At 40.6% G+C, this 18,803-nt stretch overlaps 4 non-coding genes across 4 annotated transcripts; all 4 read left to right on the top strand.

Moving 5' to 3' along the window:
- The first annotated feature begins 248 nt into the window (after nt 1-248).
- On the top strand, nt 249-320 carry TRNAE-CUC (transfer RNA glutamic acid (anticodon CUC)). The gene has a single exon. It is a non-coding gene; the product is annotated as a tRNA-Glu (tRNA).
- Nucleotides 321-4,159: 3,839 nt separating this feature from the next.
- TRNAE-CUC (transfer RNA glutamic acid (anticodon CUC)) lies at nt 4,160-4,231 on the top strand. Its single transcript has one exon. It is a non-coding gene; the product is annotated as a tRNA-Glu (tRNA).
- Nucleotides 4,232-17,794: 13,563 nt separating this feature from the next.
- TRNAE-CUC (transfer RNA glutamic acid (anticodon CUC)) lies at nt 17,795-17,866 on the top strand. Its single transcript has one exon. It is a non-coding gene; the product is annotated as a tRNA-Glu (tRNA).
- A 527-nt stretch (nt 17,867-18,393) lies between these two features.
- On the top strand, nt 18,394-18,465 carry TRNAE-CUC (transfer RNA glutamic acid (anticodon CUC)). The gene has a single exon. It is a non-coding gene; the product is annotated as a tRNA-Glu (tRNA).
- Nucleotides 18,466-18,803: the final 338 nt, after the last annotated feature.

Below are 18,803 nucleotides of genomic sequence, written 5' to 3'. Positions count from 1 at the left end.
GAACAATTTATCATGGAGCCAGGGACTCTCAACGTCTAGCTCCTCAAAATAATTTTTTTGTGCCAGTACTATACATCCATAAGGTAAAGCTGCTGTGTGGTGTAATTTAAGACTGCCATGCACAACCATTTTTACTCTCCTTCCTTCTAAAACTGATTCCTAGTAGCCCACTCCCTCACATTCCATTGCTTTGGACTTCATTCAGGAAACTTCCTTTTCTTTCATGGAGTGTCAAACTAAACCATCCCTCCCTGGTGGTATAGTGGCTAGGATTCGGCGCTCTCGCCGCCGCGGCCCGGGTTCGATTCCCGGTCAGGGAAAGTGAGGTCCTCGGAATATTTTTGCCAAAAACACCAACCTTTCAAAGAAATGATGCACTTTCAGTTCAGCGCATCATTTCTAATACTTGAGCAACAGTGAGTTGTCAAAACAGACAATGGAAATTGATAACAAAGAGTCAGCTATCTTCCTTTCTTAGTGAATATTTTTCAGTTAGCTACTAAAAGACTTGTGCTCTTGTACAAAAGTATTTTTTTCATCAGAACCAATTAGACCATATTTGATATCTGAGTCATTAATGTCTTCTTTCTTTAGCACCAGAACAATTTACCATGGAGCCAGGGACTCTCAACGTCTAGCTCCTCAAAATAATTTTTTCGTGCCAGTACTATACATCCATCAGGTAAAGCTGCTGTGTGGTGTAATTTAAGACTGCTATGCACAACCATTTTTACTCTCCTTCTTTCTAAAACTGATTCCTAGTAGCCCACTCCCTCACATTCCATTGCTTTGGACTTCATTCAGGAAACTTCCTTTTCTTTCATGGAGTGTCAAACTAAACCATCCCTCCCTGGTGGTCTAGTGGCTAGGATTCGGCGCTCTCGCCGCCGCCGCCCGGGTTCGATTCCTGGTCAGGGTAAGTGAGGTCCTCTGAATATTTTTGCCAAAAACACCAACCTTTCAAAGAAATGATGCACTTTCAGTTCAGCGCATCATTTCTAATACTTGAGCAACAGTGAGATGTCAAAACAGGCAATGGAAATTGAAAACAAAGAGTCAGCTATCTTCCTTTCTTAGTGAATATTTTTCAGTTAGCTACTAAAAAACTTGTGCTCTTGTACAAAAGTATTTTTTTCATCAGAACCAATTAGACCATATTTGATATCTGAGTCATTAATGTCTTCTTTCTTTAGCACCAGAACAATTTATCATGGAGCCAGGGACTCTCAACGTCTAGCTCCTCAAAATAATTTTTTCGTGACAGTACTATACATCCATCAGGTAAAGCTGCTGTGTGGTGTAATTTAAGACTGCTATGCACAACCATTTTTACTCTCCTTCCTTCTAAAACTGATTCCTAGTAGCCCACTCCCTCACATTCCATTGCTTTGGACTTCATTCAGGAAACTTCCTTTTCTTTCATGGAGTGTCAAACTCAACCATCCCTCCCTGGTGGTCTAGTGGCTAGGATTCGGCGCTCTCACCGCGGCCGCCCGGGTTCGATTCCCTGTCAGGGAAAGTGAGGTCCTCTGAATATTTTTGCCAAAAACACCAACCTTTCAAAGAAATGATGCACTTTCAGTTCAGCGCATCATTTCTAATACTTGAGCAACAGTGAGATGTCAAAACAGGCAATGGAAATTGAAAACAAAGAGTCAGCTATCTTCCTTTCTTAGTGAATATTTTTCAGTTAGCTACTAAAAGACTTGTGCTCTTGTACAAAAGTATTTTTTTTGACATGGAGTGTCAAACTAAACCATCCCTCCCAGGTGGTCTAGTGGCTAGGATTCGGTGCTTTCACCGCTGCAGCCTGGGTTCAATTCCTGGTCAGGGAAAGTGAGGTCCTCGGAATATTTTTGCCAAAAACACCAACCTTTCAAAGAAATGTTGCACTTTCAGTTCAGCGCATCATTTCTAATACTTGAGCAACAGTGAGTTGTCAAAACAGACAATGGAAATTGATAACAAAGAGTCAGCTATCTTCCTTTCTTAGTGAATATTTTTCAGTTAGCTACTAAAAGACTTGTGCTCTTGTACAAAAGTATTTTTTTCATCAGAACCAATTAGACCATATTTGATATCTGAGTCATTAATGTCTTCTTTCTTTAGCACCAGAACAATTTATCATGGAGCCAGGGACTCTCAACGTCTAGCTCCTCAAAATAATTTTTTTGTGCCAGTACTATACATCCATCAGGTAAAGCTGCTGTGTGGTGTAATTTAAGACTGCTATGCACAACCATTTTTACTCTCCTTCCTTCTAAAACTGATTCCTAGTAGCCCACTCCCTCACATTCCATTGCTTTGGACTTCATTCAGGAAACTTCCTTTTCTTTCATGGAGTGTCAAACTAAACCATCCCTCCCTGGTGGTATAGTGGCTAGGATTCGGCGCTCTCGCCGCCGCTGCCCGGGTTCGATTCCCGGTCAGGGAAAGTGAGGTCCTCGGAATATTTTTGCCAAAAACACCAACCTTTCAAAGAAATGATGCACTTTCAGTTCAGCGCATCATTTCTAATACTTGAGCAACAGTGAGTTGTCAAAACAGACAATGGAAATTGATAACAAAGAGTCAGCTATCTTCCTTTCTTAGTGAATATTTTTCAGTTAGCTACTAAAAGACTTGTGCTCTTGTACAAAAGTATTTTTTTCATCAGAACCAATTAGACCATATTTGATATCTGAGTCATTAATGTCTTCTTTCTTTAGCACCAGAACAATTTATCATGGAGCCAGGGACTCTCAACGTCTAGCTCCTCAAAATAATTTTTTCGTGCCAGTACTATACATCCATCAGGTAAAGCTGCTGTGTGGAGTAATTTAAGACTGCTATGCACAACCATTTTTACTCTCCTTCATTCTAAAACTGATTCCTAGTAGCCCACTCCCTCACATTCCATTGCTTTGGACTTCATTCAGGAAACTTCCTTTTCTTTCATGGAGTGTCAAACTAAACCATCCCTCCCTGGTGGTCTAGTGCCTAGGATTCGGCGCTCTCACCACCCCAGCCTGGGTTCGATTCCTGGTTAGGGAAAGTGAGGTCCTCGGAATATTTTTGCCAAAAACACCAACCTTTCAAAGAAATGATGCACTTTCAGTTCAGCGCATCATTTCTAATACTTGAGCAACAGTGAGTTGTCAAAACAGACAATGGAAATTGATAACAAAGAGTCAGCTATCTTCCTTTCTTAGTGAATATTTTTCAGTTAGCTACTAAAAGACTTGTGCTCTTGTACAAAAGTATTTTTTTCATCAGAACCAATTAGACCATATTTGATATCTGAGTCATTAATGTCTTCTTTCTTTAGCACCAGAACAATTTATCATGGAGCCAGGGACTCTCAACGTCTAGCTCCTCAAAATAATTTTTTTGTGCCAGTACTATACATCCATAAGGTAAAGCTGCTGTGTGGTGTAATTTAAGACTGCTATGCACAACCATTTTTACTCTCCTTCCTTCTAAAACTGATTCCTAGTAGCCCACTCCCTCACATTCCATTGCTTTGGACTTCATTCAGGAAACTTCCTTTTCTTTCATGGAGTGTCAAACTAAACCATCCCTCCCTGGTGGTATAGTGGCTAGGATTCGGCGCTCTCGCCGCCGCGGCCCGGATTCGATTCCCGGTCAGGGAAAGTAAGGTCCTCTGAATATTTTTGCCAAAAACACCAACCTTTCAAAGAAATGATGCACTTTCAGTTCAGCGCATCATTTCTAATACTTGAGCAACAGTGAGTTGTCAAAACAGACAATGGAAATTGATAACAAAGAGTCAGCTATCTTCCTTTCTTAGTGAATATTTTTCAGTTAGCTACTAAAAGACTTGTGCTCTTGTACAAAAGTATTTTTTTCATCAGAACCAATTAGACCATATTTGATATCTGAGTCATTAATGTCTTCTTTCTTTAGCACCAGAACAATTTATCATGGAGCCAGGGACTCTCAACGTCTAGCTCCTCAAAATAATTTTTTCGTGCCAGTACTATACAACCATCAGGTAAAGCTGCTGTGTGGAGTAATTTAAGACTGCTATGCACAACCATTTTTACTCTCCTTCATTCTAAAACTGATTCCTAGTAGCCCACTCCCTCACATTCCATTGCTTTGGACTTCATTCAGGAAACTTCCTTTTCTTTCATGGAGTGTCAAACTAAACCATCCCTCCCTGGTGGTCTAGTGGCTAGGATTCGGCGCTCTCACCGCCGCGGCCCGGGTTCGATTCCCGGTCAGGGAAAGTGAGGTCCTCGGAATATTTTTGCCAAAAACACCAACCTTTCAAAGAAATGATGCACTTTCAGTTCAGCGCATCATTTCTAATACTTGAGCAACAGTGAGTTGTCAAAACAGACAATGGAAATTGATAACAAAGAGTCAGCTATCTTCCTTTCTTAGTGAATATTTTTCAGTTAGCTACTAAAAGACTTGTGCTCTTGTACAAAAGTATTTTTTTCATCAGAACCAATTAGACCATATTTGATATCTGAGTCATTAATGTCTTCTTTCTTTAGCACCAGAACAATTTATCATGGAGCCAGGGACTCTCAACGTCTAGCTCCTCAAAATAATTTTTTCGTGCCAGTACTATACATCCATCAGGTAAAGCTGCTGTGTGGTGTAATTTAAGACTGCTATGCACAACCATTTTTACTCTCCTTCTTTCTAAAACTGATTCCTAGTAGCCCACTCCCTCACATTCCATTGCTTTGGACTTCATTCAGGAAACTTCCTTTTCTTTCATGGAGTGTCAAACTAAACCATCCCTCCCTGGTGGTCTAGTGGCTAGGATTCGGCGCTCTCGCCGCCGCCGCCCGGGTTCGATTCCTGGTCAGGGTAAGTGAGGTCCTCTGAATATTTTTGCCAAAAACACCAACCTTTCAAAGAAATGATGCACTTTCAGTTCAGCGCATCATTTCTAATACTTGAGCAACAGTGAGATGTCAAAACAGGCAATGGAAATTGAAAACAAAGAGTCAGCTATCTTCCTTTCTTAGTGAATATTTTTCAGTTAGCTACTAAAAAACTTGTGCTCTTGTACAAAAGTATTTTTTTCATCAGAACCAATTAGACCATATTTGATATCTGAGTCATTAATGTCTTCTTTCTTTAGCACCAGAACAATTTATCATGGAGCCAGGGACTCTCAACGTCTAGCTCCTCAAAATAATTTTTTCGTGACAGTACTATACATCCATCAGGTAAAGCTGCTGTGTGGTGTAATTTAAGACTGCTATGCACAACCATTTTTACTCTCCTTCCTTCTAAAACTGATTCCTAGTAGCCCACTCCCTCACATTCCATTGCTTTGGACTTCATTCAGGAAACTTCCTTTTCTTTCATGGAGTGTCAAACTAAACCATCCCTCCCTGGTGGTCTAGTGGCTAGGATTCGGCGCTCTCACCGCCGCCGCCCGGGTTCGATTCCTGGTCAGGGAATGTGAGGTCCTCTGAATATTTTTGCCAAAAACACCAACCTTTCAAAGAAATGATGCACTTTCAGTTCAGCGCATCATTTCTAATACTTGAGCAACAGTGAGATGTCAAAACAGGCAATGGAAATTGAAAACAAAGAGTCAGCTATCTTCCTTTCTTAGTGAATATTTTTCACTTAGATACTAAAAGACTTGTGCTCTTGTACAAAAGTATTTTTTTTGACATGGAGTGTCAAACTAAACCATCCCTCCCTGGTGGTCTACTGGCTAGGATTCGGCGCTCTCACCGCCGCGGCCCGGGTTCGATTCCCGGTCAGGGAAAGTGAGGTCCTTGGAATATTTTTGCCAAAAACACCAACCTTTCAAAGAAATGATGCACTTTCAGTTCAGCGCATTATTTCTAATACTTGAGCAACAGTGAGTTGTCAAAACAGACAATGGAAATTGATAACAAAGAGTCAGCTATCTTCCTTTCTTAGTGAATATTTTTCAGTTAGCTACTAAAAGACTTGTGCTCTTGTACAAAAGTATTTTTTTCATCAGAACCAATTAGACCATATTTGATATCTGAGTCATTAATGTCTTCTTTCTTTAGCACCAGAACAATTTATCATGGAGCCAGGGACTCTCAACGTCTAGCTCCTCAAAATAATTTTTTCGTGCCAGTACTATACATCCATCAGGTAAAGCTGCTGTGTGGTGTAATTTAAGACTGCTATGCACAACCATTTTTACTCTCCTTCTTTCTAAAACTGATTCCTAGTAGCCCACTCCCTCACATTCCATTGCTTTGGACTTCATTCAGGAAACTTCCTTTTCTTTCATGGAGTGTCAAACTAAACCATCCCTCCCTGGTGGTCTAGTGGCTAGGATTCGGCGCTCTCGCCGCCGCCGCCCGGGTTCGATTCCTGGTCAGGGTAAGTGAGGTCCTCTGAATATTTTTGCCAAAAACACCAACCTTTCAAAGAAATGATGCACTTTCAGTTCAGCGCATCATTTCTAATACTTGAGCAACAGTGAGATGTCAAAACAGGCAATGGAAATTGAAAACAAAGAGTCAGCTATCTTCCTTTCTTAGTGAATATTTTTCAGTTAGCTACTAAAAAACTTGTGCTCTTGTACAAAAGTATTTTTTTCATCAGAACCAATTAGACCATATTTGATATCTGAGTCATTAATGTCTTCTTTCTTTAGCACCAGAACAATTTATCATGGAGCCAGGGACTCTCAACGTCTAGCTCCTCAAAATAATTTTTTCGTGCCAGTACTATACATCCATCAGGTAAAGCTGCTGTGTGGTGTAATTTAAGACTGCTATGCACAACCATTTTTACTCTCCTTCCTTCTAAAACTGATTCCTAGTAGCCCACTCCCTCACATTCCATTGCTTTGGACTTCATTCAGGAAACTTCCTTTTCTTTCATGGAGTGTCAAACTAAACCATCCCTCCCTGGTGGTCTAGTGGCTAGGATTCGGCGCTCTCACCGCCGCCGCCCGGGTTCGATTCCTGGTCAGGGAAAGTGAGGTCCTCTGAATATTTTTGCCAAAAACACCAACCTTTCAAAGAAATGATGCACTTTCAGTTCAGCGCATCATTTCTAATACTTGAGCAACAGTGAGATGTCAAAACAGGCAATGGAAATTGAAAACAAAGAGTCAGCTATCTTCCTTTCTTAGTGAATATTTTTCAGTTAGCTACTAAAAGACTTGTGCTCTTGTACAAAAGTATTTTTTTTGACATGGAGTGTCAAACTAAACCATCCCTCCCTGGTGGTCTACTGGCTAGGATTCGGCGCTCTCACCGCCGCGGCCCGGGTTCGATTCCCGGTCAGGGAAAGTGAGGTCCTTGGAATATTTTTGCCAAAAACACCAACCTTTCAAAGAAATGATGCACTTTCAGTTCAGCGCATTATTTCTAATACTTGAGCAACAGTGAGTTGTCAAAACAGACAATGGAAATTGATAACAAAGAGTCAGCTATCTTCCTTTCTTAGTGAATATTTTTCAGTTAGCTACTAAAAGACTTGTGCTCTTGTACAAAAGTATTTTTTTCATCAGAACCAATTAAACCTTATTTGATATCTGAGTCATTAATGTCTTCTTTCTTTAGCACCAGAACAATTTATCATGGAGCCAGGGACTCTCAACGTCTAGCTCCTCAAAATAATTTTTTCGTGACAGTACTATACATCCATCAGGTAAAGCTGCTGTGTGGTGTAATTTAAGACTGCTATGCACAACCATTTTTACTCTCCTTCCTTCTAAAACTGATTCCTAGTAGCCCACTCCCTCACATTCCATTGCTTTGGACTTCATTCAGGAAACTTCCTTTTCTTTCATGGAGTGTCAAACTAAACCATCCCTCCCTGGTGGTCTAGTGGCTAGGATTCGGCGCTCTCACCGCCGCCGCCCGGGTTCGATTCCTGGTCAGGGAATGTGAGGTCCTCTGAATATTTTTGCCAAAAACACCAACCTTTCAAAGAAATGATGCACTTTCAGTTCAGCGCATCATTTCTAATACTTGAGCAACAGTGAGATGTCAAAACAGGCAATGGAAATTGAAAACAAAGAGTCAGCTATCTTCCTTTCTTAGTGAATATTTTTCACTTAGCTACTAAAAGACTTGTGCTCTTGTACAAAAGTATTTTTTTTGACATGGAGTGTCAAACTAAACCATCCCTCCCTGGTGGTCTACTGGCTAGGATTCGGCGCTCTCACCGCCGCGGCCCGGGTTCGATTCCCGGTCAGGGAAAGTGAGGTCCTTGGAATATTTTTGCCAAAAACACCAACCTTTCAAAGAAATGATGCACTTTCAGTTCAGCGCATTATTTCTAATACTTGAGCAACAGTGAGTTGTCAAAACAGACAATGGAAATTGATAACAAAGAGTCAGCTATCTTCCTTTCTTAGTGAATATTTTTCAGTTAGCTACTAAAAGACTTGTGCTCTTGTACAAAAGTATTTTTTTCATCAGAACCAATTAGACCATATTTGATATCTGAGTCATTAATGTCTTCTTTCTTTAGCACCAGAACAATTTATCATGGAGCCAGGGACTCTCAACGTCTAGCTCCTCAAAATAATTTTTTCGTGCCAGTACTATACATCCATCAGGTAAAGCTGCTGTGTGGTGTAATTTAAGACTGCTATGCACAACCATTTTTACTCTCCTTCTTTCTAAAACTGATTCCTAGTAGCCCACTCCCTCACATTCCATTGCTTTGGACTTCATTCAGGAAACTTCCTTTTCTTTCATGGAGTGTCAAACTAAACCATCCCTCCCTGGTGGTCTAGTGGCTAGGATTCGGCGCTCTCGCCGCCGCCGCCCGGGTTCGATTCCTGGTCAGGGTAAGTGAGGTCCTCTGAATATTTTTGCCAAAAACACCAACCTTTCAAAGAAATGATGCACTTTCAGTTCAGCGCATCATTTCTAATACTTGAGCAACAGTGAGATGTCAAAACAGGCAATGGAAATTGAAAACAAAGAGTCAGCTATCTTCCTTTCTTAGTGAATATTTTTCAGTTAGCTACTAAAAAACTTGTGCTCTTGTACAAAAGTATTTTTTTCATCAGAACCAATTAGACCATATTTGATATCTGAGTCATTAATGTCTTCTTTCTTTAGCACCAGAACAATTTATCATGGAGCCAGGGACTCTCAACGTCTAGCTCCTCAAAATAATTTTTTCGTGCCAGTACTATACATCCATCAGGTAAAGCTGCTGTGTGGTGTAATTTAAGACTGCTATGCACAACCATTTTTACTCTCCTTCCTTCTAAAACTGATTCCTAGTAGCCCACTCCCTCACATTCCATTGCTTTGGACTTCATTCAGGAAACTTCCTTTTCTTTCATGGAGTGTCAAACTAAACCATCCCTCCCTGGTGGTCTAGTGGCTAGGATTCGGCGCTCTCACCGCCGCCGCCCGGGTTCGATTCCTGGTCAGGGAAAGTGAGGTCCTCTGAATATTTTTGCCAAAAACACCAACCTTTCAAAGAAATGATGCACTTTCAGTTCAGCGCATCATTTCTAATACTTGAGCAACAGTGAGATGTCAAAACAGGCAATGGAAATTGAAAACAAAGAGTCAGCTATCTTCCTTTCTTAGTGAATATTTTTCAGTTAGCTACTAAAAGACTTGTGCTCTTGTACAAAAGTATTTTTTTTGACATGGAGTGTCAAACTAAACCATCCCTCCCTGGTGGTCTACTCGCTAGGATTCGGCGCTCTCACCGCAGCGGCCCGGGTTCGATTCCCGGTCAGGGAAAGTGAGGTCCTTGGAATATTTTTGCCAAAAACACCAACCTTTCAAAGAAATGATGCACTTTCAGTTCAGCGCATTATTTCTAATACTTGAGCAACAGTGAGTTGTCAAAACAGACAATGGAAATTGATAACAAAGAGTCAGCTATCTTCCTTTCTTAGTGAATATTTTTCAGTTAGCTACTAAAAGACTTGTGCTCTTGTACAAAAGTATTTTTTTCATCAGAACCAATTAAACCTTATTTGATATCTGAATCATTAATGTCTTCTTTCTTTAGCACCAGAACAATTTATCATGGAGCCAGGGACTCTCAACGTCTAGCTCCTCAAAATAATTTTTTCGTGCCATTACTATACATCCATCAGGTAAAGCTGCTGTGTGGTGTAATTTAAGACTGCTATGCACAACCATTTTTACTCTCCTTCCTTCTAAAACTGATTCCTAGTAGCCCACTCCCTCACATTCCATTGCTTTGGACTTCATTCAGGAAACTTCCTTTTCTTTCATGGAGTGTCAAACTAAACCATCCCTCCCAGGTGGTCTAGTGGCTAGGATTCGGCGCTCTCACCGCTGCGGCCTGGGTTCGATTCCTGGTCAGGCAAAGTGAGGTCCTCGGAATATTTTTGCCAAAAACACCAACCTTTCAAAGAAATGATGCACTTTCAGTTCAGCGCATCATTTCTAATACTTGAGCAACAGTGAGTTGTCAAAACAGACAATGGAAATTGATAACAAAGAGTCAGCTATCTTCCTTTCTTAGTGAATATTTTTCAGTTAGCTACTAAAAGACTTGTGCTCTTGTACAAAAGTATTTTTTTTGACATGGAGTGTCAAACTAAACCATCCCTCCCTGGTGGTCTACTGGCTAGGATTCGGCGCTCTCACCCCCGCTGCCCGGGTTCGATTCCCGGTCAGGGAAAGTGAGGTCCTTGGAATATTTTTGCCAAAAACACCAACCTTTCAAAGAAATGATGCACTTTCAGTTCAGCGCATTATTTCTAATACTTGAGCAACAGTGAGTTGTCAAAACAGACAATGGAAATTGATAACAAAGAGTCAGCTATCTTCCTTTCTTAGTGAATATTTTTCAGTTAGCTACTAAAAGACTTGTGCTCTTGTACAAAAGTATTTTTTTCATCAGAACCAATTAAACCTTATTTGATATCTGAATCATTAATGTCTTCTTTCTTTAGCACCAGAACAATTTATCATGGAGCCAGGGACTCTCAACGTCTAGCTCCTCAAAATAATTTTTTCGTGCCATTACTATACATCCATCAGGTAAAGCTGCTGTGTGGTGTAATTTAAGACTGCTATGCACAACCATTTTTACTCTCCTTCCTTCTAAAACTGATTCCTAGTAGCCCACTCCCTCACATTCCATTGCTTTGGACTTCATTCAGGAAACTTCCTTTTCTTTCATGGAGTGTCAAACTAAACCATCCCTCCCAGGTGGTCTAGTGGCTAGGATTCGGCGCTCTCACCGCTGCGGCCTGGGTTCGATTCCTGGTCAGGCAAAGTGAGGTCCTCGGAATATTTTTGCCAAAAACACCAACCTTTCAAAGAAATGATGCACTTTCAGTTCAGCGCATCATTTCTAATACTTGAGCAACAGTGAGTTGTCAAAACAGACAATGGAAATTGATAACAAAGAGTCAGCTATCTTCCTTTCTTAGTGAATATTTTTCAGTTAGCTACTAAAAGACTTGTGCTCTTGTACAAAAGTATTTTTTTCATCAGAACCAATTAGACCATATTTGATATCTGAGTCATTAATGTCTTCTTTCTTTAGCACCAGAACAATTTATCATGGAGCCAGGGACTCTCAACGTCTAGCTCCTCAAAATAATTTTTTCGTGCCAGTACTATACATCCATCAGGTAAAGCTGCTGTGTGGTGTAATTTAAGACTGCTATGCACAACCATTTTTACTCTCCTTCTTTCTAAAACTGATTCCTAGTAGCCCACTCCCTCACATTCCATTGCTTTGGACTTCATTCAGGAAACTTCCTTTTCTTTCATGGAGTGTCAAACTAAACCATCCCTCCCTGGTGGTCTAGTGGCTAGGATTCGGCGCTCTCGCCGCCGCCGCCCGGGTTCGATTCCTGGTCAGGGTAAGTGAGGTCCTCTGAATATTTTTGCCAAAAACACCAACCTTTCAAAGAAATGATGCACTTTCAGTTCAGCGCATCATTTCTAATACTTGAGCAACAGTGAGATGTCAAAACAGGCAATGGAAATTGAAAACAAAGAGTCAGCTATCTTCCTTTCTTAGTGAATATTTTTCAGTTAGCTACTAAAAAACTTGTGCTCTTGTACAAAAGTATTTTTTTCATCAGAACCAATTAGACCATATTTGATATCTGAGTCATTAATGTCTTCTTTCTTTAGCACCAGAACAATTTATCATGGAGCCAGGGACTCTCAACGTCTAGCTCCTCAAAATAATTTTTTCGTGCCAGTACTATACATCCATCAGGTAAAGCTGCTGTGTGGTGTAATTTAAGACTGCTATGCACAACCATTTTTACTCTCCTTCCTTCTAAAACTGATTCCTAGTAGCCCACTCCCTCACATTCCATTGCTTTGGACTTCATTCAGGAAACTTCCTTTTCTTTCATGGAGTGTCAAACTAAACCATCCCTCCCTGGTGGTCTAGTGGCTAGGATTCGGCGCTCTCACCGCCGCCGCCCGGGTTCGATTCCTGGTCAGGGAAAGTGAGGTCCTCTGAATATTTTTGCCAAAAACACCAACCTTTCAAAGAAATGATGCACTTTCAGTTCAGCGCATCATTTCTAATACTTGAGCAACAGTGAGATGTCAAAACAGGCAATGGAAATTGAAAACAAAGAGTCAGCTATCTTCCTTTCTTAGTGAATATTTTTCAGTTAGCTACTAAAAGACTTGTGCTCTTGTACAAAAGTATTTTTTTTGACATGGAGTGTCAAACTAAACCATCCCTCCCTGGTGGTCTACTGGCTAGGATTCGGCGCTCTCACCGCCGCGGCCCGGGTTCGATTCCCGGTCAGGGAAAGTGAGGTCCTTGGAATATTTTTGCCAAAAACACCAACCTTTCAAAGAAATGATGCACTTTCAGTTCAGCGCATTATTTCTAATACTTGAGCAACAGTGAGTTGTCAAAACAGACAATGGAAATTGATAACAAAGAGTCAGCTATCTTCCTTTCTTAGTGAATATTTTTCAGTTAGCTACTAAAAGACTTGTGCTCTTGTACAAAAGTATTTTTTTCATCAGAACCAATTAAACCTTATTTGATATCTGAGTCATTAATGTCTTCTTTCTTTAGCACCAGAACAATTTATCATGGAGCCAGGGACTCTCAACGTCTAGCTCCTCAAAATAATTTTTTCGTGACAGTACTATACATCCATCAGGTAAAGCTGCTGTGTGGTGTAATTTAAGACTGCTATGCACAACCATTTTTACTCTCCTTCCTTCTAAAACTGATTCCTAGTAGCCCACTCCCTCACATTCCATTGCTTTGGACTTCATTCAGGAAACTTCCTTTTCTTTCATGGAGTGTCAAACTAAACCATCCCTCCCTGGTGGTCTAGTGGCTAGGATTCGGCGCTCTCACCGCCGCCGCCCGGGTTCGATTCCTGGTCAGGGAATGTGAGGTCCTCTGAATATTTTTGCCAAAAACACCAACCTTTCAAAGAAATGATGCACTTTCAGTTCAGCGCATCATTTCTAATACTTGAGCAACAGTGAGATGTCAAAACAGGCAATGGAAATTGAAAACAAAGAGTCAGCTATCTTCCTTTCTTAGTGAATATTTTTCACTTAGCTACTAAAAGACTTGTGCTCTTGTACAAAAGTATTTTTTTTGACATGGAGTGTCAAACTAAACCATCCCTCCCTGGTGGTCTACTGGCTAGGATTCGGCGCTCTCACCGCCGCGGCCCGGGTTCGATTCCCGGTCAGGGAAAGTGAGGTCCTTGGAATATTTTTGCCAAAAACACCAACCTTTCAAAGAAATGATGCACTTTCAGTTCAGCGCATTATTTCTAATACTTGAGCAACAGTGAGTTGTCAAAACAGACAATGGAAATTGATAACAAAGAGTCAGCTATCTTCCTTTCTTAGTGAATATTTTTCAGTTAGCTACTAAAAGACTTGTGCTCTTGTACAAAAGTATTTTTTTCATCAGAACCAATTAGACCATATTTGATATCTGAGTCATTAATGTCTTCTTTCTTTAGCACCAGAACAATTTATCATGGAGCCAGGGACTCTCAACGTCTAGCTCCTCAAAATAATTTTTTCGTGCCAGTACTATACATCCATCAGGTAAAGCTGCTGTGTGGTGTAATTTAAGACTGCTATGCACAACCATTTTTACTCTCCTTCTTTCTAAAACTGATTCCTAGTAGCCCACTCCCTCACATTCCATTGCTTTGGACTTCATTCAGGAAACTTCCTTTTCTTTCATGGAGTGTCAAACTAAACCATCCCTCCCTGGTGGTCTAGTGGCTAGGATTCGGCGCTCTCGCCGCCGCCGCCCGGGTTCGATTCCTGGTCAGGGTAAGTGAGGTCCTCTGAATATTTTTGCCAAAAACACCAACCTTTCAAAGAAATGATGCACTTTCAGTTCAGCGCATCATTTCTAATACTTGAGCAACAGTGAGATGTCAAAACAGGCAATGGAAATTGAAAACAAAGAGTCAGCTATCTTCCTTTCTTAGTGAATATTTTTCAGTTAGCTACTAAAAAACTTGTGCTCTTGTACAAAAGTATTTTTTTCATCAGAACCAATTAGACCATATTTGATATCTGAGTCATTAATGTCTTCTTTCTTTAGCACCAGAACAATTTATCATGGAGCCAGGGACTCTCAACGTCTAGCTCCTCAAAATAATTTTTTCGTGCCAGTACTATACATCCATCAGGTAAAGCTGCTGTGTGGTGTAATTTAAGACTGCTATGCACAACCATTTTTACTCTCCTTCCTTCTAAAACTGATTCCTAGTAGCCCACTCCCTCACATTCCATTGCTTTGGACTTCATTCAGGAAACTTCCTTTTCTTTCATGGAGTGTCAAACTAAACCATCCCTCCCTGGTGGTCTAGTGGCTAGGATTCGGCGCTCTCACCGCCGCCGCCCGGGTTCGATTCCTGGTCAGGGAAAGTGAGGTCCTCTGAATATTTTTGCCAAAAACACCAACCTTTCGAAGAAATGATGCACTTTCAGTTCAGCGCATCATTTCTAATACTTGAGCAACAGTGAGATGTCAAAACAGGCAATGGAAATTGAAAACAAAGAGTCAGCTATCTTCCTTTCTTAGTGAATATTTTTCAGTTAGCTACTAAAAGACTTGTGCTCTTGTACAAAAGTATTTTTTTTGACATGGAGTGTCAAACTAAACCATCCCTCCCTGGTGGTCTACTCGCTAGGATTCGGCGCTCTCACCGCAGCGGCCCGGGTTCGATTCCCGGTCAGGGAAAGTGAGGTCCTTGGAATATTTTTGCCAAAAACACCAACCTTTCAAAGAAATGATGCACTTTCAGTTCAGCGCATTATTTCTAATACTTGAGCAACAGTGAGTTGTCAAAACAGACAATGGAAATTGATAACAAAGAGTCAGCTATCTTCCTTTCTTAGTGAATATTTTTCAGTTAGCTACTAAAAGACTTGTGCTCTTGTACAAAAGTATTTTTTTCATCAGAACCAATTAAACCTTATTTGATATCTGAATCATTAATGTCTTCTTTCTTTAGCACCAGAACAATTTATCATGGAGCCAGGGACTCTCAACGTCTAGCTCCTCAAAATAATTTTTTCGTGCCATTACTATACATCCATCAGGTAAAGCTGCTGTGTGGTGTAATTTAAGACTGCTATGCACAACCATTTTTACTCTCCTTCCTTCTAAAACTGATTCCTAGTAGCCCACTCCCTCACATTCCATTGCTTTGGACTTCATTCAGGAAACTTCCTTTTCTTTCATGGAGTGTCAAACTAAACCATCCCTCCCAGGTGGTCTAGTGGCTAGGATTCGGCGCTCTCACCGCTGCGGCCTGGGTTCGATTCCTGGTCAGGCAAAGTGAGGTCCTCGGAATATTTTTGCCAAAAACACCAACCTTTCAAAGAAATGATGCACTTTCAGTTCAGCGCATCATTTCTAATACTTGAGCAACAGTGAGTTGTCAAAACAGACAATGGAAATTGATAACAAAGAGTCAGCTATCTTCCTTTCTTAGTGAATATTTTTCAGTTAGCTACTAAAAGACTTGTGCTCTTGTACAAAAGTATTTTTTTTGACATGGAGTGTCAAACTAAACCATCCCTCCCTGGTGGTCTACTGGCTAGGATTCGGCGCTCTCACCGCCGCTGCCCGGGTTCGATTCCCGGTCAGGGAAAGTGAGGTCCTTGGAATATTTTTGCCAAAAACACCAACCTTTCAAAGAAATGATGCACTTTCAGTTCAGCGCATTATTTCTAATACTTGAGCAACAGTGAGTTGTCAAAACAGACAATGGAAATTGATAACAAAGAGTCAGCTATCTTCCTTTCTTAGTGAATATTTTTCAGTTAGCTACTAAAAGACTTGTGCTCTTGTACAAAAGTATTTTTTTCATCAGAACCAATTAAACCTTATTTGATATCTGAATCATTAATGTCTTCTTTCTTTAGCACCAGAACAATTTATCATGGAGCCAGGGACTCTCAACGTCTAGCTCCTCAAAATAATTTTTTCGTGCCATTACTATACATCCATCAGGTAAAGCTGCTGTGTGGTGTAATTTAAGACTGCTATGCACAACCATTTTTACTCTCCTTCCTTCTAAAACTGATTCCTAGTAGCCCACTCCCTCACATTCCATTGCTTTGGACTTCATTCAGGAAACTTCCTTTTCTTTCATGGAGTGTCAAACTAAACCATCCCTCCCAGGTGGTCTAGTGGCTAGGATTCGGCGCTCTCACCGCTGCGGCCTGGGTTCGATTCCTGGTCAGGCAAAGTGAGGTCCTCGGAATATTTTTGCCAAAAACACCAACCTTTCAAAGAAATGATGCACTTTCAGTTCAGCGCATCATTTCTAATACTTGAGCAACAGTGAGTTGTCAAAACAGACAATGGAAATTGATAACAAAGAGTCAGCTATCTTCCTTTCTTAGTGAATATTTTTCAGTTAGCTACTAAAAGACTTGTGCTCTTGTACAAAAGTATTTTTTTCATCAGAACCAATTAGACCATATTTGATATCTGAGTCATTAATGTCTTCTTTCTTTAGCACCAGAACAATTTATCATGGAGCCAGGGACTCTCAACGTCTAGCTCCTCAAAATAATTTTTTCGTGCCAGTACTATACATCCATCAGGTAAAGCTGCTGTGTGGAGTAATTTAAGACTGCTATGCACAACCATTTTTACTCTCCTTCATTCTAAAACTGATTCCTAGTAGCCCACTCCCTCACATTCCATTGCTTTGGACTTCATTCAGGAAACTTCCTTTTCTTTCATGGAGTGTCAAACTAAACCATCCCTCCCTGGTGGTCTAGTGGCTAGGATTCGGCGCTCTCACCACCCCAGCCTGGGTTCGATTCCTGGTTAGGGAAAGTGAGGTCCTTGGAATATTTTTGCCAAAAACACCAACCTTTCAAAGAAATGATGCACTTTCAGTTCAGCGCATCATTTCTAATACTTGAGCAACAGTGAGTTGTCAAAACAGACAATGGAAATTGATAACAAAGAGTCAGCTATCTTCCTTTCTTAGTGAATATTTTTCAGTTAGCTACTAAAAGACTTGTGCTCTTGTACAAAAGTATTTTTTTCATCAGAACCAATTAGACCATATTTGATATCTGAGTCATTAATGTCTTCTTTCTTTAGCACCAGAACAATTTATCATGGAGCCAGGGACTCTCAAAGTCTAGCTCCTCAAAATAATTTTTTTGTGCCAGTACTATACATCCATAAGGTAAAGCTGCTGTGTGGTGTAATTTAAGACTGCTATGCACAACCATTTTTACTCTCCTTCCTTCTAAAACTGATTCCTAGTAGCCCACTCCCTCACATTCCATTGCTTTGGACTTCATTCAGGAAACTTCCTTTTCTTTCATGGAGTGTCAAACTAAACCATCCCTCCCTGGTGGTATAGTGGCTAGGATTCGGCGCTCTCGCCGCCGCGGCCCGGGTTCGATTCCCGGTCAGGGAAAGTGAGGTCCTCTGAATATTTTTGCCAAAAACACCAACCTTTCAAAGAAATGATGCACTTTCAGTTCAGCGCATCATTTCTAATACTTGAGCAACAGTGAGTTGTCAAAACAGACAATGGAAATTGATAACAAAGAGTCAGCTATCTTCCTTTCTTAGTGAATATTTTTCAGTTAGCTACTAAAAGACTTGTGCTCTTGTACAAAAGTATTTTTTTCATCAGAACCAATTAGACCATATTTGATATCTGAGTCATTAATGTCTTCTTTCTTTAGCACCAGAACAATTTATCATGGAGCCAGGGACTCTCAACGTCTAGCTCCTCAAAATAATTTTTTCGTGCCAGTACTATACAACCATCAGGTAAAGCTGCTGTGTGGAGTAATTTAAGACTGCTATGCACAACCATTTTTACTCTCCTTCATTCTAAAACTGATTCCTAGTAGCCCACTCCCTCACATTCCATTGCTTTGGACTTCATTCAGGAAACTTCCTTTTCTTTCATGGAGTGTCAAACTAAACCATCCCTCCCTGGTGGTCTAGTGGCTAGGATTCGGCGCTCTCACCGCCGTGGCCCGGGTTCGATTCCCGGTCAGGGAAAGTGAGGTCCTCGGAATATTTTTGCCAAAAACACCAACCTTTCAAAGAAATGATGCACTTTCAGTTCAGCGCATCATTTCTAATACTTGAGCAACAGTGAGTTGTCAAAACAGACAATGGAAATTGATAACAAAGAGTCAGCTATCTTCCTTTCTTAGTGAATATTTTTCAGTTAGCTACTAAAAGACTTGTGCTCTTGTACAAAAGTATTTTTTTCATCAGAACCAATTAGACCATATTTGATATCTGAGTCATTAATGTCTTCTTTCTTTAGCACCAGAACAATTTATCATGGAGCCAGGGACTCTCAACGTCTAGCTCCTCAAAATAATTTTTTT

This window comes from Taudactylus pleione, unplaced genomic scaffold, assembly GCF_031769625.1.
Source record: "Taudactylus pleione unplaced genomic scaffold, aTauple2 ptg000174l, whole genome shotgun sequence".
NCBI classification, from domain to species: domain Eukaryota; kingdom Metazoa; phylum Chordata; class Amphibia; order Anura; family Myobatrachidae; genus Taudactylus; species Taudactylus pleione.
This window is presented reverse-complemented; position numbering and strand designations above follow the sequence as displayed.